General features: G+C 51.1%; 1 pseudogene; it reads right to left on the bottom strand.

Moving 5' to 3' along the window:
• LOC102418033 overlaps nt 1–14,862 on the bottom strand; it is a 20,925-nt pseudogene extending 6,063 nt beyond the window's left edge.
• Nucleotides 14,863–20,531: the final 5,669 nt, after the last annotated feature.

Raw genomic sequence — 20,531 nt, 5'->3', positions numbered from 1 at the left:
AATTTGCATTCCCACCAGCAGTGAAGGAGGGTTCCTTTTTCTCTGCATCCTCTCGAGCTTGTTGTTTGTTGATTTGTTGATGATAGCCATTCTGACAGTTGTGAGGTGGTACCTCATTGTTGTTTTGATTTGCATCTCTCGGATAATTAGTGACTTTGAGCATGTTTTCATATGTCTCTTGGCTTTCTGAATGTCCTCTTTCGGAAAGTGTCTATTTAGGTCCTTTGCCCATTTTTGTATTGGGTTGTTTATCTTCCTTTTGTTAAGTTGTGTGAGTTCCCTGTAAATGTTGGAGATTAAACCCTTATCGGAGATAACATTGGCAAATATGTTTTCCCACGAAGTGGGCTTTCTTGTTGTTTTGTTGATGGTTTCTTTTGCTGTGCAGAAGCTTTTTATTTTGATGTAGACTCATTTGTTTATTTTCTCTTTAGTCTCTCTTGCCCTAGGATCTGTGTCTGTAACGATATTGCTACGACATATGTCTGCAATTTTGCTGCCTATGGAGTCTTGTAGGGTTTTTATGGTTTCCCATCTTACATTCAAGTCCTTTACGCCATTTTGAGTTTGTTTTTGTGTATGGTGTAAGTTGGTGATCCGGTTTCATTTTTTTGCATGTATCTGACCAAATTTCCCAGCACCATTTATTAAAGAGGCTGTTTTGACTCCATTGTATGCTCTTGCCTCCTTTGTCAAATATTAATTGAGTATAATGGCTTGGGTCAATTTCTGGGTCCTCTATTCTGTTCCATTGGTCTATATGTCTGTTCTTGTGCCAGTACCAGGTAGTTTTGAGAACCGTGGCTTGGTAATATAGTTTGATGTCTGGTATTGAATTTCTTGGGTTTTTTTAAATCAGTCCCCACTCACCATCTGCTTTCCAGCTTTCAGAATTTGGTTGACTCCTTTTATATGCTGTTATTTCTTCACATATTCTCTTTGTCCCAGTAGATAGATGTGCATTTTAAAAAATGCCTTTATATCATTTTATTGGAATCTCAGAGAACAGTGGAGATAAATAAGTGTGTTTGGGCCATGTTTAACCAGCAGCCTCCCACCTGGGTTCTTGACGGTGGGGGTGGGGGGTGGGGCCTCAGCGTTTATGTGGATTGTAGGGCATTCCCATCCTGACCCCTCCTTCCTCACCCAGCTCAGGAGCCCCTGGGACCCTCAGCACACGGGCTGTGTCTCCCTCTGGGAGTCCAGGCATGTTTCTCTCCCGCCTCCTCGGCCCAGCCCTGCCTCAGGGTTCTTTGCACCCAGACAGGACTGGGCAGGCCTGTGGCAGGTGAATATGAGTTCCTGGTGAGGATCATTCCTGAGAAGTCAGGTCTCCCGTGTGGGGCCTTGTGAGTTAGAATTTGAAGTTGAGGATGAGAGCCAGACATTTCTAACTTGGAATATCAGAGTCAATTTCCCTGCACGGGGCTATTCAACCGTGTTTACAACGGAGTCCAAAGTCAACACGCAAGGGCAAAGCCTCATGGGGTTGGTTGCTCTTGTCCTTGCAAACCCCTCCAGCAGGTGCCTGGCTCTAAGCAGGTGCCGTGTTGGGCACAGACACACTGCCGCTCGGTGAAGGCGACACAGCCAGCATCTCCTCCTGTGTCTTGGTCAGGTGCCTGCAGGAGATCCTGACGTTGAGAAGCCGTGCTGTGCGAACTATGTACTTCTTCAGATCCTGGATCCCAATCCTCAGTGGGCTGGGCGCTCACGATGCTCACGGGGAGAGGCACATGGTCCCGTTTCCAGGCAGCCTGCCATCCCGGTGCGGTGGGGGTGAGGAGCTTGCTGGGGTGCAGGACTTTCTGTGCCAAAACTCTTGTGGGCGGCGGGAGCAGCTCCAGGGGTTCAGCAACCTCGGTTCTCGAGTTCTGGCTGGGAAAGAATTCAGGGCCAAGACTCAAACTGTAAGAGAACTTTTATTTAAAAAATCACAGAAGAGGAAGAAGTAATTCATAGAAGAAATGGGCTTAGGAAACAAGTGGCAGAGGTCAAGGAAGGGCCCCTGGAGCTTAGAAGTGAGGAAGGTAAAGGTGACTCCCCTGGGGGGATGAGGAGGGGAACGGAAAGGTGCTGGGCCCTCTGTCCTAAGGGTTTTTAGGGTGGAGATTTTAGGGGAGGGCCCAGGGGAAGATCTTAATAGAATACTCTGCCACTTCCCAGGTGTGTCTCCACTGATTGGTTGGCCGGCGCCAGGGCAGGGGGTCATTATCCAATGCGGCTGGTCCGTGTCAGCCTTGAGCTTGCTTGTCTGGTTTTGCTGCTTTTCTGGGCTTGGAGCTGAAATACTACTGAGGCCTAGATGTTATCTCTAGGGAGGAAAAGTTAGGGGTCCATGACCAGCTAGGGGAGGAAAGGGCACCCTGGGGGTGAGGTCTCACCCTACCATTGTCCTTTGCTAGGCACCCAGGGCTTTCTTGCTCTGCTCATGTCTGTCTAACTGCCTTTCCACAAAACCAGGATAGTTCTCGTCAAACCAGGCTGGTCACCCTAGGAGAGGGCCTGTCACAACAGGCTGGCTTCTCACATACCCTCCTGGGCATGTCCGTGTTGCAAAGGCAGCTTAAAATGATAATTCTGTGCTGTTTAACCCCTACCCTACCATCCCACCTCGCTTAGCAAGGTGCCTGGGCCTGAACCCCAGCTCCAACACCCACTTCACCTCCTTCTGCCTCTGTTTCCTTATCTATAAAATGGGAGGACGAATAAGAAGTTCTACCCCATAGGTTTATTGCAAGAACCGAGTGAGTTAACAGATGTAAAGCACTTAGAATATATTCAGGCTATGATCCCTTACCTAAAACCCCGATGTCTTGGGATCCCCATGAGCTGTGGGATTTTGAGAGTTTGGGGGTTTTAGAAAGCAAATGCCATAGCCTATATAATAAAAGGCTAATATGCAAATCAACCAAACAGTGGAACAACTGGTCACTATGATACGAACTGACCACCAGGGGGCAGACGCTCAATGCAGGAGCTGCCCCCTGGTGGTCAGTGCACTCCCACAGGGGGCGTGCTGCTCAGCCAGAAGCCAGGCTCACATCTGGCGAACGCAGCAGCAGTGGTGGGAGCCTCTCCTGCCTCCGCAACAACGCTACGGATGTCCGACTGCCGGCTTAGGCCTGCTCCCCGTGGACATCCCCTGAGGGCTCCTGGACTGCAAGAGGGCGCAGGCCGGGCTGAGGGCCGACCCACCCCCCAAGTGCATGAATTTCGTGCACTGGGCCTCTAGTGTTAAATAACAGCAGTGGGGTCTGGGTTAGCCTCCCAGTAACTAGACTCATTCATATTTATGCAGAGATTAATGTCTGAATATTCATACATCTGTTCAAGTTAGGTTTTGGCCACCAAAGGAGTTCCAGTGCTAAACGGAGATTATTTTGTCCAGAATGTTTTGGCCTCAAGTGCGGGGCAGTGTGTGGACGTGTGTGAGGGTTGGCTGTTATTGTCATTTCTTGCACATGGATTCACTCCTGGGAGAGTTACGTTTGTTGGAGCTGCGGGCAGTAAACAAGGGAGGGTTAGGACAGAAGCAGCAGAGGAGAGCCGAGGCGGGGCTGCTTTGGCTCACTGGGAAGTCAGAGAAAAGGGGGCCTTGGAGACAGGTTCAGGGGGTGAGCCCGGGACGAGCTGCTGCTGCCCATTGCTCCTGGTTGCACATCTTGTGGGGACCCCTAGAGTTTAGGAGATGCAGGCCTGGGTGTGCTTCTGGGAGGTAGAAGCACCTGGAATCATTTCTTTTTTTTTTTTATAATATGTTTTTATTATTGATTTTAGAAAGAGAAGAAGGGGGGGAACATCTATGTGAGGGGGTCACATTGATTGGCTGCCTCCTGCACACCCCCTCCTGGGGATCGAGTGCTGACCTGGAATCGAGCTGGTGACCTCTCGGTGCAAGGGACCGAGCTCAACCAACCGAGCCACGCTGGCCAGGGCTGGAATCACTTCCTCAGGACAACTCAGAACTTCGGTGCCCGAGGCCCCTGTGGGTTCGGGAATTCTCTTTCGGCACCAACAGCTCTGAACAGCCTTTGAAGACTGAGGAGACAGCCTCCTCGCCTTTCTCTGCGCAGGCCTTTCAGTTCAGTGACATCTTCCTGTCCCTCTCGATGTGGTGCTGGTGGGGGAGGTCGTGGCTGGGAGTGGTTGGGAGAGGGGTGGTTGCAAATTCAAGTCTCCAAGAGTCCCTCCTAGTACCAGCTGGGGAGCCAGCAGCCCCCAGTGGGTGAGCGGGACATAAGCTGTGGAGAAGGGTGGGCAAGCCCTGTTCCTGGTAAAGTTGGTATGGGTTCCAGGTAGTGGTCTGGGTGGATGAGACAGTGGAGCCAAAAAGGGGTTTGTGGCCCCTGAGGAGCCTCTGGGAGTCCACAAACATCCTGCACTTGCAGAAAAGTGTGCAGGCGGGAGTCTGGGTGCCTCCTTAGTTGGGGTGCGTGCTTTCTGAGCCCTCCAGGAAAGGCATGGTGGCTGCTGGAGTTCAGGAGTCAGAGTGGTTATGAGAGGGGAGGAGGCAGCCCAGGCACAGGGAAAGGGCTCATCTCTCATCTCAAACCTGCGTCCACACCTCAGAGTTCCCTCCAGCCCTCCCACAGGGACCTTCCTGGTGCAGTGACCTCATCATGGGATTATTTTGCAAGTACATTTCTTCCAGGATTTGATTGTCTGGGAGGGGAAATTGGTTCCTGTTTTTTTGTGTGTGCTTTTTTTAAGCTGAATTTTGCAATCAAGGACATGGGCCCTTTCCCAAGAGGGAGATCGAGGAGGAGGACTAGGGCCAGCCTTGCCCCGCAGGCACACAGGTGTGCCTTGGGGAGGGAGCCTTAGGTTGCCTGTTGGGCATTTCTAAGAACTGTGGAACCCAAGAGAAGGTATGGCCTCCCCACTCCTCTGCTGTTCACCCCTTCACCATTGGGGTACCCCTTCTTTTTTCTTTTTTTTATAAAAATAGAAAACCAACATCACTGGGCAGCCCCCTGCTGGGTCCCTCAACAGGGAGATGCTGGGAGAAGGCCTGAGGGAGCGATAAAGAGTCCTGACCATGAGCTCTGGCCGCCCAAGCCAGATAAAGGGCAGGGAGGAGCCCAGGTCCCGGGCCCCACAGGTCTGCCCAGCTGACCCGTCCACCAGCTTCAGGCCCCTTCAAGGAGGCAGCAAAAGCACCTGAGGTACCAGATGTAGGGCTCAGACCCTCCACTTCTCAGGCAGAAGCGCAGAGCTGAGTTCCCTCTCAATTGTGTCCTCATCTATATGATAGGGAAGTAAGCTCACAGGGCTATTGTGAACGTCAAGTGAGATTAATATGTACTTGGCCCCCAAGCCCATGTGTCCAATAAATGATGTTGTGTATTTGCATTGTTGTCTTGGGTCTCTATTTTTATTTTATTTTATTTTTATTACTAGAGGCCTGGTGCACGAATTCATGCACCAGTGGGGTCCCTTGGCCTGGCCTGTGGGACCAGGCCAAAACCAGCTCTCTGACATCCCCTGAGGGGTCCTGGATTGCGAGAGAGGCCAGGCCGAGGGATCCCACCGGTGCACGACTGGAGAGGGACCAGAGAGGTTGGCCAGCCGGGGAGGGACCACGGGAGGACTCCAGGGCATGTCTGGCCCTTCTCACTCAGTCTGCCCCCTGGTGGTCAGTGCATGTCATAGCAACTGATTGACTAGTTTACTGTCTGCCCCCTGGTGGTCAGTGCACATCATAGTGAGCAGTTGAGCGGCCTTAGCATATCATTAGCATATTAGGCTTTGATTGGTTGAACAGACTACTGGACAACTAGATACTTAGCATATTAGGCTTTCATTATATAGGACTAGAGGCCCGGTGCACAAAAATTTGTGCACTGGGGGGGGGGGGGTCCCCCAGCCCGGCCTGTGCCCTCTCGCAGTCTGGGACCCCTCGGGAGATAACGACCTGCTGGCTTAGGCCTGCTCCCGGGTGGCAGAGGGCAGGCCCAATCCCTAGGTGCAGCCCCTGGTCAGGCTCAGAGCAGGGCCGATTGGGGAGTTGGGGCGCCGCCCCGTCATGCACAGAGCAGGGCGGATCGGGAGGTTGCGATGCCACCCTCAGTCACGCTCAGGGTACAGCCGATTGGGGGGTTGGGGCACTGCCCCCTGTCACACTCAAGGCAGGGTCAATGGGGAGGTTGCGGCGCCACCCCCTGTCACGCACAGAGCAGGGCCAATCAGGGGGTTGGGGCGCTGCCCCCTGTCACTCACAGAGCAGGGCCAATCAGGGGGTTGGTGTGCTGCACCCTGTCAAACACAGAGCCGCAGGACAATCAGGGGATTGGGGAGCTCCCCCCTATCAGGCACAGAGCAGGGCTGATCAGGGGGTTGGGGCGCTGCCCCCGGGCGCTGCCCCCTGTCACTCTGATCCCGGTGCTGGGAGCCTCGCTGCTCCGCTGATCCCGGTGCCGGGAGGCATATTACCCTTTTACTATATAGGATAGAGGCCTGGTGCACGGGCTGGCTGGTTTGCCCTGAAGGGTGTCCTGGATCAGGGTGGGGGTCCCCACTGGGGTGCCTGGCCAGTCTGGGTGAGGGACTGAGGGCTGTTTTCCGGAAGCGGGTGACTGAAGCTCCCAACCGCTCCTTTTTTTTTCTTTTTATTCTGGGCCAGCTTTAGCTCTGAGGCCTCGCTGCTGAAAACATCGATACAATGTTGCGGTCTGGCTGGCTGAAGCCCAGCTGAATGAAAGCCGGTTTCTGGGGTTTTGTTTAGCTTCTTATTTGCAACATAGTACATAGTTGCTTAGAGTTGCAGCTGAGAGGCCGGCAAGTGAGGCGGGGAACGTTGGAGTTCGCCGTCACTGGAGCAAGCAAGCCTCCCTGCTCGCTTCAGTGCATGGCTGCCAGCCACCATCTTGGCTGACAGTTAATTTGCATAAGGATATGCTGATTAGCCAATGGGAAGGGTAGCGGTCGTACGCTAATCAGCATGTTTCTCTTTTATTAGTGTAGATTATTTTGTTAGTCGTCACCCGAGGATATTTTTCCATTGATTTTTACAGAAAGTGGGGGGCGGGGGTGGGAGGAGAGGACACATTGATTGGTTACCTCCCACACACACCTACAACCGAGGTACATGCCCTTGACCAGAATTGAACCTGGGACCCTTCATTTGCTCTATCCACTGAGCCAAACGAGTTAGGCCTCTATTCTTTTTTTCTTTTTCTTTTTTTTTTAAACATATTTTATTGGCTTTTTACAGAGAGGAAGGGAGAAGGATAGTTAGAAACATCAATGAGAGAGAAACATCGATCAGCTGCCTCCTGCACACCCCCTACTGGGGACGTGCCCGCAACCAAGGTACATGCCCCTGACCAAAATCGAACCTGGGACCTTTCAGTCTGCAGGGTGATGCTCTATCCACTGAGCCAAACCGGTTAGGGCGGCCTCTATTCTTTTTAAAAAATTATTCTAACAAGTTCAGTGAGAGAAATTCACATGCCATATGATTTATTCATCTAAAGCAGCGGTTCTCAACCTGTGGGTCGCGACCCTGTTGGGGTTGAATGACCCTTTCACAGGGGTCACCTAAGACCATCAGAAAACACATATATAATTACATATTGTTTTTGTGATTAATCACTATGCTTTAATTATGTTCAATTTGTAACAATGAAAATACATCCAGCATATCAGATATTTACATTATGATTCATAACAGTAGCAAAATTACAGTTATGAAGTAGCAATGAAAATAAATTTATGGTTGTGGGTCACCACAACATGAGGAGCTGTATTAAAGGGTCGCAGCATTAGGAAGGTTGAGAACCACTGATCTAAAGAATGATTTTTCAACTGGCGTGCTGCAAGAGTTTTTAAAACATGCAATACCTGACTATTTAGTCAGAGGCACTGATCTCTTTTCCTTTAGATTGTCAAATTTAAAAAAAGACAACAGCTAACACAACAATAGCATCCAGTGTGAACGCCCTGTCTTGAACCATATATATAGGTCACATTAGAATTGCATCTTATTGCTCATGTTGCATAATAAGGTTATGTCTGATTGGTTAATTCTTGGAACCAAAAAAAAAAACCCCTTTATATATTAGTATTTAGGATCCTGATTTTTAAAAATTGATTTCAGAGAGGAAGAGAGAGGGTGAGAAAGATAGAAATAACAATGATGAGAGAGAATCATGGATTGGCTGCCTCCTGCACACCCCCCACTGGGGATCGAGGCTGCAACTGGGGCATGTGCCCAGACAGGGAATCGAACTGCAACCTCTTGGTTCATAGGTCAATGCTCAACCACTGAGCCATACTTGCCGGGCTAGGCACCTGATTTTTTAAAAACTCACTTTGGAGCAAAAAGGGTAGGTAATTACTATTATTATTTTTAAAATAAATCAATCAAAATTATACCTACTCTTTTGTCATATCGGCAAAACATACATTTTTTTGGTGTGCTGCAGAATTTTAGTAATTAGTTTATGTGTTCCATGAGATGAAAAAGGTTGAAAATCCCTCATCTAAAGTATACAAGTTATTACTAGGTTTATCAATTTTGGAACTTTCTCATCATCCCCCCAAAACCATCTGTGCCCATTAGTAGTCATTCACTGGCCTCTCACCGATCTCCCCCGCCCAGCACATGGTGATCGCCTGTTCACTTCTGCCTCTATGGACTTGCCTATTCTGGACAATCCACGGAATGGAATAAAATCAAATCGGAAATCATACAAAGTCGTTTGTAACTGCTCGTTTCACTTTAAATGATTTCAAAGTCCATCCATGTTGTGGCAGGAATTAGTACTTTATTCCCTTTTTATTGCCAAGTAATATTACATTGTGTTGACACACCACTTTTAATATATTCGTTCATCAATTGGTGGACATTGGGTTGTTTCCACCTTTTGGCTCTTATGAATAAACTGCTGTGAACATTTGTGTATAGACATATATTTTTGTTTTTCTTGGGTCTATGTCTAGGAGTGGAACTGCTGGATCACATGGGAACTCTAATTTTAGCCTTTGAGGAACTGCCAGACTGTTTCCCAAAGCCTCTGCACCACTTTACCATCCCCCAGCAAAGCATGAGGGCTCCCATTTCTCCACATCCCCACCAGCACTTGGGGGGTTGTCTGCAGAGTATTTCACTACAGTTTTGAGTTGCATTTACTTGATGTCTAATGTCATCTTTTTCAATGGAATCACTTTATATCCAGAAACAGATAAATGCTGGGACACCCAATTCCCAATATGAAAACATTAATTTGTCCCAAAGAAAGAAGAGAACCTCACATTTCGTAAAGTGACTTTTCCACAAGCAAATTAACTATTTCCCAGTTTGGGGGCATCGAGAAGTTTCCAATCTTCTAACGTCTCTAATAATTATAAACTGGTTGTCACATGGAAAATGCCCATGATAAGGGAACAAAAGCAGAATAAAAAGATGCTCAGTTTAGTCATCTAAGGTGAAGAAAATATATTTGTTAACCCACCCAACTGTGTTTCGAGCACCACCCTGTGCTAAGCCCTTGCTAGCTTACTTATGGACAAAGTCTGGAAGGAGTCTGGATGGGGTGACAGATACCCCATCCTTCCTACCTCTGTGTCTCAAATTCTCTGGATTGTTGTTATGTTGCCTTGGCAATGATAAAACCAAGGGGAAGGAGGGAAAATTATTGATCTAAGGATGACAGAAGAAACTTTTCTTGAGCCAAATCCTCAAAGCTATCATTTCATGGAATCTCCACACAACCTCTGGGTGGGCAGTAATAATAATAGCTAATATTATGGCACGTAGTGTGTGTCTGGCACTGTTCCACCAGTAAGATACTATTATTGTCCCCATTTTACAGATGAGGAAACTGAGGCTAGGTGAGGAGATGCCCTTCTGTTTTAGTGGTCTGTCTTTCCATGTTACTCACACATGTGCAGAGCTATATATTACACTCAGGTCCACATCTGCACCCTTGGACACACATATGTGCACTCACATACAGGACCGCTCACTTCCACACATGCACGAGAACACGTGTGTCCACATGGACTACATGCAGACATATACCCATGTGCACACAGGCCATTTAGAACATACATGTAGGAAAGTGGTGCAGATAAAGGGGAAAAGTCCAACTCTTGCCTCTTCCCTGCACCTTCAAAGCACCATTGGTTGCTGGCAGGTGTGTATAGGACTGGGTGGGGCGTGGACAGGTGGCTATAGGCTCAAAGGGCCGGGATGACCTTGCACTAAAACCTCAGGGCCACCCACTAACTTCCAAATGGGGCAACAGCAACTAAGGGGTCTCATCTGCTGGGCAAACCCCCAGCCAGAGGCCTGAACTGAGCACCCACAGCACGCCCAACTCTGTGCCAGGGGCACCAGGGGCTGTTCAAAAGAAGGCATGACCCAGGTCATCCAGGGGCCCCCAAGGGGGTGAGAAGAGAAGATTCACACCCTGTGGCCTCTCGAGGAGGCAGAATGGCATACTGGTCAACAGCAAGCCTTTTAGTGACAGACAGATTAGAATCCTGATTCTACCATTTAGTCTGTGTGATCTGGGCAAGTTAGTTACTTGATTGGTGCCTCAATCTTCCCATCTGTAAAATGGGGGAAGTTCTAACACCTACCTCTTAGGGTTGCTGCTTAACAAGTACTACATAAGTATGTGTTTGTAAAATAAGCTGCTTTAGGCCAAGGGGGTGTGGGAAAGTGGGGAGGAGGGACAAGCACTGAGTAGAAAGAACTTTCTCAGGCCCCTGGTCCTGCATCCCACCAGCTGGATCACCTTGGACAAGTCACACAGTCTCTCTGAACCTCGGTTCCTCATTTGTAGACTTTGTACAAATCATTCTTAATCACTACAGAAGTATCTATTGAGGACCTACTATGTGCCAGCCATTGTCCCAGGCGTGGAGAATACAGCGGCAAGTGAGCCAATGGCCCCTGCTTGCAGGGAGCCCAGGGTCAGAGGAAGGATGGAATTATGCATCTGGTACATAGTAGGTGCCCAATTAATGCTCCTCTATTTGTTCCTTTTCTACTATTGTAGAGTCAAAGCATCAATATTATAGAGAGAAGGGGGGCGGGGGGCTGAAGTATTCTATCACCCAGAATACCACCACCCCCAACAAAACTACTGGCTTCATGGTTGCCAATCTCATAAGCCAGTGCAGGGTCTGGCTCATGGTAAGATGCTCAACAACACATTTTGACTAATCAGTACGTTACATTTTCGATCAGCAGAAAAAAGCTAATTGCACTTTAGCATATTCACGCGATGGAAAGCAACACAAGCAATCGTGGCCACCCTCCTGCACCCAGGGCTTTTCCCTTCTTTGGGACCAGTAACATTTCCCACTGAGGCTCAGAGAGGTCAAGTCACTTACCAAGGTCACACAGACAGAAATGCAAAGAGCTAGCTCCAGAAGTCAGCTCTTTTATTCACTCTTTCGGGCCGTGGGACGCACCCAGGGATGAACAGTGGGGCTTTGGCACGATGACCTGGCTGTTTCTATCCATCGCAGCCTGCCCTCACCCCTGACAGCCAGGCCCAGGAACAAAGGATACCTACCAGGCTCTTGGCTTGCCTTGATGGGGTCTCTTTTGAGTCCCAGCCACCCCTCATTCTTACCCTGGGAACCTTGGGAAGCCTGCTTCTCTCCAGGGGGCAAAGCACTAGAGGTCGTTTGTGATGTCTGGTGCCCTCTAGTGGGCAAAAAGAGAAGACCCTCTAGTCTAGATCCTCGGGGATCTGGGAGCCAGGATTGGAGTCAGCTGCTCCCACTGCTAATGAGGGTTGCCCCCCAGGAGCACTTACACGTGCAGGCACGTTTACACCTGCTCTAGTGTAATTCCCGCAATACGTCTGTCAGGGTGGGAATCATTGTTACCACTTGACAAACACAATCTGGGAGACCTGGGAAAACGACCTTCTATGGCGGAGCCAGGAGTCAGCCCCTGCCGCTCAGAGGAGGAAGCCAGCATCATCAGGAAGGCCTCCTGCGAGGAGCCGGCCTGCACGTTGGGCGCAGAGGTGGACTGGCCCTGAGGTGCACGTCCCGGTCCAAGACCTGGCGGGACTCTCAATGCAATCACGTGGGCACATGTTTTATGAAATCTACAAATTAAGACACTTTAGTTGCAGTGGTTAAGATCACCGTCTCTACTTCAGTGACTAGGACAATGTCTTCAGATAGTGGGGGACGGATAGGTACTAACAAATAAACGATGTGTTTAATAAACCGTGTTAAATGAAAGGTGATAGATGAGAGCGTGAAGGGGCAGGTAGGGCAATCCGAGGAAGGGCAGGACTTGGGTGAGTGCTTCTTACGCAGCCCAGGAGCGCCCCCCACAGACACAGACAGGCCATTCTCAGGCCAGGGGTGGTCCTGACTGCCAGGGTGAGAAACCGGGGCTCAGTTGGCAGGCCCTGGGGAGCTACGGGAGGTTTTCGGTCAGAGGAAGGATTCGAGCGTAACTGTCAATTAAGCAAGAGTTGAATGTCGATCAGAGGACAGGGCTCAGTGGCCCTGTACCAGGCAGGCTCAGATAAAGCCGTCCTCACCCAGCACCGCCACGGAGCTGGTGCTCAGGTGATGTGATCACAGGGGTGCGCTCCATTGGGGTGCCCTTTGGGGAGAAATGACTTCAGAAGGCCCCTGCCAGGGTGTCTGCAGGCCCCTGGGAGGGAGAGTCCGGGCTGGGAGGGTCCAAATGCTGCGGTGGGTATTCAGCCTGGATTCGCTCAACACCCTTGTGTGCCCAGCCCACTGTGGAGAGAGGTTGGGGCCCCTGCCCAGGCCAGGCAGGGGTCATACAGGTGTGAGGGTCCTAGCATGGCAGCACGTCCCAGTCCCTTGCTGTGAGGTGGCGTGGCTAGTCCACAGAAGAGGACGTTGAAGCTGGCTAGGCAGTGGTGGACCCAGGCAAACCCAGCTGCCTCCTTTGCGAGGCTCCCGGCCAGCCGTTCCCTCTCTTCCCTGGGTCCAGAACACCCCAGCTACCATTTATTTAGCACTTGTTTTGTGCTACGACCACTGTTAGGCACCTCATGTCTTGTCCTCATTATTCCTCCAGCAACCCCGTGAGTGAGAGGAATGGCTACTATTTTTATTTTACAGATGAGGGCGTGGAGAGCCCAGAGAGGTGGAGTTACTTACCTGAGGTCACAGAGCAGTAAGTGGTAGAAGTGAGATTAAACCCAGACGCCACAGCCTCCCTGAGTCCCCAGCTGTCTAGCCTCCTCTTCTGGACCAAGTCCGAGTGGAGAAGCTCAGCCTGGCCAGCAGAGGGAGGTATGACCTCAAAGGTAAGTCCTGCTTCCCAGGGCTTGGGCCAACAGCCTCCTCGCTGCTGGGAACAGCCGGCTCCCACTCCGGCATGATTTGAACTATCTGGCCTCAGTCCCAGGTCCTGGTGGGGTTGGGGCCCGTGGAGAGGTGTGCAGAGAAATAGTAAACACAGCCCTCAAGTGAGGTGAGCCGATGGCTCACAGAGGAGGAAACGCAATGGCCTTTAGCATATAGAAGGCGCTCGCTCCTCGTAAGACCTGTGTCAAATGCACAGCGAGCAGGCACTTTGTAATCCCTCACACGGGCAGTGAGATGGGCGAGGGCGAGGGGACGGGTCCTCGCCCTCAGGCATTGCTGGCGGGCTTAGATCCTGTGGCATTAGCACCTGTGGAAGGCCACCTGGTGATATCTATCAGCATTACAAGCACACAGGCTTGCAACAGAAACGCATAGTCCACTCATCAAACGCCTGTGCGAGGCCTGCTCTATGTCACACGGAAGCCAGGAGCCACATGTGGCTACTGAGCACCTGCGATGAGCTGTCAGTGTGAAACACACACCCGATTGTGTTAGTGTGGGAAAAAAGCAAAATAACTCCTTAATAACCTTTCATATTGATGATGTGCTAAAATAATATTTTTTATTGCTTCCGTTACATAATTGTAAGTTAATTCCACCTGTGTCTTTTTACGTTTTAAAATGTGTCTGCTAGAAAAATTTAAATTCATATGTGGCTTGATTTGCAGCTCATATGATATTTTTAATGGTGGTAAACACACAACATCAACTTGATCGTGTTAACCATGTCTAACTCTACAGAGCCGTGGCATTAAGCCCACCCACGTCGCCTTACCACCACCACGCTCATCTCCAGAACTTCTTCCTCACCCCAAACGGAGGGTCTGTACCCGTCCAACCAGAGCCCCATCCCCTCCTTCTCCCGGGCCCTGCTAACCACCTTCCACTCTGTCTCTTGTTGTGCTCAGGCTGCCAAAAAGCCCCGCTTCCCTCGCCAGCGAGGCTGGGAAATGCAGACTAGCTGTGTGTCCAGGAAGCAGAGGGAAGGGCTGCCAGTCTCTGCCACTCTGGCCCCGTCCCCTGCTGATGCCCATGGAGGCACACACCTACTGTGCGCTCAGCCCACAGGGCGGCTCAGTGAGAGCAAGGACCTTGGCTCACTTGCACTTTCCAGGTTCTCTTCTGTAAAATGGGGATGTTAACAACAATCACTTCTTCCTGCTGACGTGGTGGTGGACGCGTCTGACTTCGTAAAGAAATGGGTGACACTGTCCCTGCCCTCAGGGTGTTAATAACTGGGGGAAACAAGAACTTGAGACATGCGCCCCACCCCAGGGAGACTGTCAGGGTTGTGTTACCTGGGCAGGGGCAGCGATCAGAGGGGCTGCCCCAGGAGAGGGCCTGTGGGCGAGCTTGGCAGCTGCTGAGCAGAATCAGAACAGACCCGGGAGCTAGTGTGGCACGGCCGGGAGGAGAAACAGCACCTGCAAAGGGGTGGGTTGCCGGGTCCTGTACCCCAGTATTTAAAGCAGAAATTCCCACACGGTGGGCTGTTGGCTGAGCTGGGAGCGGACACACACTTACCTGCATGTTCCTTGGCAAAATGGATGAAAAAGAAAAGAAAAAGAATGAGAGATTGAGCCTGGCCAGTGTGGCTCAGTGACCCATGAACCAGGAGGTGAAGGTTTAATTCCTGGTTGAGGCACATGCCCGGTTGCAGGCTCAATCCTTGGTGAGGGGCGTGCAGGAGGCAGATGATCAATGTTCTCTCACTCTCCCTTCCTCTCTCTGAAAGCAATAAAAACATTTTTTTAATAATAAAAAAGAAGGAACTCTTACCTTAAAAAAAAAGAATGAGAGATTGAAAACGGTTTATTGGGGAGAAAAGTAGTTCAGGCTCGAGACAACCATCCCTGCAGCCTCTGGGTCCCTCCCCACCCGTTCTGGGCCCTGATGCAAGGCTGGCTGGGAGAAGGTACTTCTCTGGGGGCAGAAGGTGTGTATATCTTTAAGCTGAGGGCCTGCTGGCTTGAGACTAAAGCCTACCCCATTCTTGCCTGGGTGCCAAATCTACGTGAGGCTTAAATATGTCACAGCCTTGACGCCATGCCTTAGCCATGCTAATGTTTTCCATGCTCCTTGAATTCTCCCCTCAAGATACATTCTGTTATTGACCCCATTTTCCAGATAAATCAACTGAGGATCAGAGAGGTTGATAAATCAACTGTGGCTTGCCCACGGCCACACAGCCAGGCAAGGGTGAATCTGACTGATTTCATTGCCTTATCCTGGGTCTGGGGCGTAGACAGAGCAGGCAGAGGTTTAGGACAGCAAAGAAGAATGTTCCTGGCTCAGGAGTCAGACTTTGGGGATGTTTGGCACAGTGGTTACCTGCTTGGCTCAGGAGCCAGACTTTGGGGATGTTTGTTACAGCAGCATGACCTAGCTTGTTACCATCTTCCTTTTAAAAGTGGCATTTAAAATTTTTTTTTAATTTTGGGAAAATACACGTAACATAAAGTTTGCCATCTTAACATTTTCAAACGTGCGGTTCAGTGGCATTAGGGCATTCACATCATTGTGTACCGTCACCATCATCCATCCGCAGAACTTTTCATCTTGCTGAACGGAAACCCTGTGCCATTAAACAGCTCTGCAGCCCCTCCCCAGCCCTGACAAGCACCCCCACTTCCCGTGCCTGTGACGGGGCTGCTCCAGGTCCCTCGTAAGAGGAATCACACGGCACTTGTTCTTTTGCGTCCGGCCTATTTCACTCAGCGCAATGTCCTCAAGGCGCATCCATGTTGTAGCGTGTGCCAGACTTCCCTTCCTTTTCGGTCTGAGTAATATTCCATGGTACACATAGAAGCACCGCATGTTGCTTATCCTGTCATCCACCCATGGACACGGGCTGCTTCCACCTTTGCGCTGCCGTGAACGTGAGTGTGCGCATACCCAGGGCGGCATTTTTAAACGAAGTCGTTGGAGGGAGAGGCCCTGCCCAAGAAGCCAGGACCCCCGGCTCCAGGCGGGTCACCCGCTCCTGTGCAGTGTTGGGCACACCACTTTCTGCACCTGATCCGCACTGTCCTCCCGGCCACTGCCTGCTTCACAGCAGTGCGATGAGACCGAGTGAGGCTCGGGTATGAAGCCACGAGGGATTGTTATTGTTATTACTCAGTGGGGTGAGGGCAATGATTTCCCAAAGGCATGAGTCACTCATGGTGAAATTCCAGGCATCCGGAGAGGCAGTTCTGGGCAGCAGAGACCAGATTCCACGCAGAGCAGTGACCCTGACCCTGAGCCCCCGGGGGAGCCACACCCTCTCCCCTGGGCCACTGGCTGATGTGAGGAAGGAGTCAGTGAGTGTCACAGGCATATGGGTCCTTAGGGTAGAGCCTGCGGTCCCGTCGCCTCACATGATGGTCAAGGAGGCTCAGAAAGGGCGATGCACTTGCCCAGGGTCACACAGCCAGAGAGCAGCGGAAGCTGGACTGGAATTTGAAACTCTAGACTCCCAGCCCTGCACCCACTGCCTCCCACGTGGCTCCAGTTCTAGGAATAGGGTATCAATATGGGGTGGGAGAATCTGGAAACCCAAATGGCCTCCGGGTGAAATGGAACTGTCCTCTTCGGCATCTCATGGAGACCGACCCAGGAACCTTTCAACTCAGAGCCCTCTATACTTTGCGAAATCTTGAGGCTACTGGTGACAATAACAATTCTCCTATTAACTGAGTGAGCCCTTTGTAAGGTGCAGGCTTAGAGCTGATTATGTCACGTGTCTGGTCACATTTCATCTCTCCTATGAGTAGGATCCAGTGTCATCCCCTTTGACAGCCCCAAACCTTAACTCAATGACATTATCAAGGTCACAAAATGAGCAGAGGCCGGAGCTAGATTTGAACCCAGGGCAGGGTGGCTGTGGACTCTGTCTACTGAAGCACAAAGATCTGCCGCTTCGACTGAATTCTGTTACAACTCTGTGAGGTAGAGATGGGGGAACCAATTGTGCTCATTGTGCAGGTAGAAAAACTGAGGCTTGGAGCAGACTGGTGGCATGCTGGCAAGGGGAGGAGTCAGGGCTCGGACCCGCCCTGCAGGGCAGACTTCTGTCCAATCCTTCTACTCAGGGAAGGACAGCTTCTTGGAGATGTGGGATGGATAGGGGTGCTGACAGAATCTAGATGCGGTCCCCCCTCCATCACTGATAACCAGGCGGCCATCACTTCAGGAGCCCTCACTGGGTGCCAGGTCCTCGGCTTAACACTCTATGTGGCTTATTTCACTTCCTCTTCGCCCGTGTTGAAGGAATTCATTTCCCTTCCCCATTTTGCAGATAGAAACACTTCAGTGCAGGGAGGTGAGCTCACCTGTCCCGCTGGCCAGGCTGGGAAGTTGTGGAATGGAGATGCTGAAGCCTGGCCTCTTATCGACCATGCAAATTCCCCTCCCCAAGGAGAGGAGGGAGACGCAGCCTGAACGGGCCTGCCTGCCCAGCAGGCCCCAGGGCCCGGGGCTCCCAGAGTCCCCGTGCTAGGAGTTCCGGACACATGCTTCTAAGAACCGCAGATTCCCTGAGGGGAGCCACCATATGTTATGAGTCAAGTGTTGCCCGATTGTCTGCTGTCCATAGGATGATACATGGAGTGGTCCAGGGGGCTGAGCCAACAAAGGCCCTGGGTGGCCAGCGGGACTGGTGACCACACTGACAGCTGTCTCCCTAAGCCCCATCTTCCTGTGGCCTTAGCTCCAGCTCAAGCCCCAAGCCCATTGCTCACTCCCCTTCCTGCCCTCATCCTTCTCTACAGCTGCCTGTGTTCTGGTATTGGGGGAGGGGGTACAAAATGCTCAGGTAGAACCTCTTCCCCAACCCCTAAGCCATTCCAGGTTCTCCAGTCCCCTTGACTGGTGTTTAGGGCTGGGGGTGTGTATTGGCTAGGTTACGTCTTGTTAGCTGCGGTAACAAGTAACTCCAAGATGTCAGTGGCTTTACACCACAGGTGATGGTTCTTTCTCACGTCACAGTACAAGACGCTGCGGCAGGAGGGCTCTTCTCTGGCAGCTCTTTAGGGACTGACACTCTTTCTGTCTTGTGATGCTGCCTTCCTTGTCCTCAGAGTCCTCTCCATTCAGCAGGCAGATCGAGAGCAAGAACTGTGGGCAGGAGGCTTTTATAGGTCAGACCCGAAAATGGTGCAATTAATTTTGCTCGCATCCAATTGGCCAGAACTCAGTCATGTGGCCACATGTACCTGCAAAGGAGGCTGGGACCTGCAGCCTAGCTGTGTGCCCAGAAAGAGGACTGGTGAGCACTAGCTGTCCTCCACAAGAAGGTGACCTCGTCTGGCCTAGGAGACAGAAAGTCGGCTGGGAGGGTCTGAGCAGGGCTTGCTCGATTGAAGAGCTGTGCAGGGAGATGGTCCCCTCTCCTTCCCCTCCACGCGGTCGTGTGAAGATGTGACGTCTGAAACTCGCAGCCACCTTGAGACCACGAGGTGGCCAAGCCCGAGGGCGACAGCCAGCACACGGAGGATGCTGGATGGCGTCACGGAGCCTCTGAACTAACCGATTCCGGAACCACCCACCTCCAGGTTTCTTGACCACAAAGGCCCCTACAGTTGACGTGAGGAGCGTCAGGGTGTTCTGTTGCTTGCAGCCTGAAACCTCGGACTGGCTGGCCCTCAGGAACGGAAGCTGAAAATGGCCAGCAAGTCTACCCTGTGCTATTGGCAGGAGGGGCAGGGGAAGACGGTGATCGAGGCGACTCCTGCAGGGGACGTGCCCCTGGTGCCAAGACCTTTCGATGTTGAAATGCTGTGACTGTCAGAGTCTCCCATCCGTTTCCTCAGCCCCCACCTAAGACCGCAGGACACTCAGACTCTGGGAATCGGAGACGGCCTGTGTTTCCCCCTTGTTTTCTGTTCCCCGTTCAGAGACGTAGGTCAGGCAACATCTACTGACTCAGGGAAGGGGTGTTTCAGTAAAAGCAGAAAACAAGTTTTTAGGTTCCAAAAGCCCTGTTTCGTTCCAAAATAAACCATTCCGGAAGGGACTTGGGGCATATTAATTCCTAATGAGTCAGAGAAAGGCGTGATTCGATGCTTTCTCTGTTCCCTGCTGTACACATGCGGGTGGTGGCTGCTCCGGCAGCCGGGGCCCCGGGGTCAGGAGACACGGCAGGGCTGTGGCTGACCTCAGGTGCAGCAGGAGTGCCCGAGAAGCAAGGTTTGGGGGTGGTTGTTACTGCACCTAACCTAGCCCACCCTGACGGATGCACATCCCCCCACCCCCTTCTCTCCTTCCTCCCAAATAACAAGGCTGGGAAGAGAGCCAGAGAACAAGCTATGAGTGAACATATTTTTAATTCTGTGGGTCGATGTGACCCTGAGAGCTTTGAAGAATCCAAAAGTAGAAGGGGGGGGGGGGACTCAAGAGATGAAATGGTCATATGATGTGTCCAAGCCAGGAGAGCCCAAGACAACCTCACACTTATACAACCACAGGGAAAGAGCGTGTGTGTGTGTGTGTGTGTGTGTGTGTGTGTGTTGGGGAAAACAACCAAACTGATGAAGATGACTTTTCTCCCTACGTAGGAAGTGGAGTATTGTGCTAAAAATGAATTCAAAATCGAGTACCTTCTCCGAGCATCTGAATTTTGAACTGAAATGTGTACCTGCCACACATTAAGATTTCACAGCCCCAAGGGTCTTGGACTCGGGGCTTTTGCCATGGCTCTTCTCTGGGCAGAAGGTTGGACATGGACCCTGGGGCCGCCCAGGTTCAGAAACCAGGAGATCTGAGCCCTACTTTCAATGTCACTTTCCCAGGGAGGCCTTCCCTGACCACTGGCTTTAAAAGGGAAGCCCCCCATCACCGGGGCATCCGTGACTCCTCTTTGTCTTTCTCCAAAGTACTGAGCATCAACTGATACACTGCAAGCTTTACTCATCTGTGTAGTGTCTACTCCCCCCCTTGTAAGTTTGCAAAGGGAGGGAGTCCCTCCCTCCCTCCCTTCCTTCCTCTCTCCCCTCCCTTTCTCCCCTCTCCCTCTCTCCTTCTTCCTTCTTCCTTCTTCTTCCTTCCTTCCTTCCTTCCTTCCTTCCTTCCTTCCTTCCTTCCATTTATAAAATATTTCAAACATACAGAAAAGCATAGAAAACACATAATGAACAACCACTTGCCATTTGCCCATCTCCTTGATTTAACAACTGTTAGTGTTTTATTATACTTGTTTCATTTTTTTTGGTGCCAGCGTT

Source organism: Myotis lucifugus, unplaced genomic scaffold, assembly GCF_000147115.1.
Source record: "Myotis lucifugus unplaced genomic scaffold, Myoluc2.0 scaffold_90, whole genome shotgun sequence".
Lineage (NCBI taxonomy): Eukaryota > Metazoa > Chordata > Mammalia > Chiroptera > Vespertilionidae > Myotis > Myotis lucifugus.
Note: the sequence above shows the minus strand (reverse complement) of the source record. Positions and strands in the feature narration are given on the sequence as shown.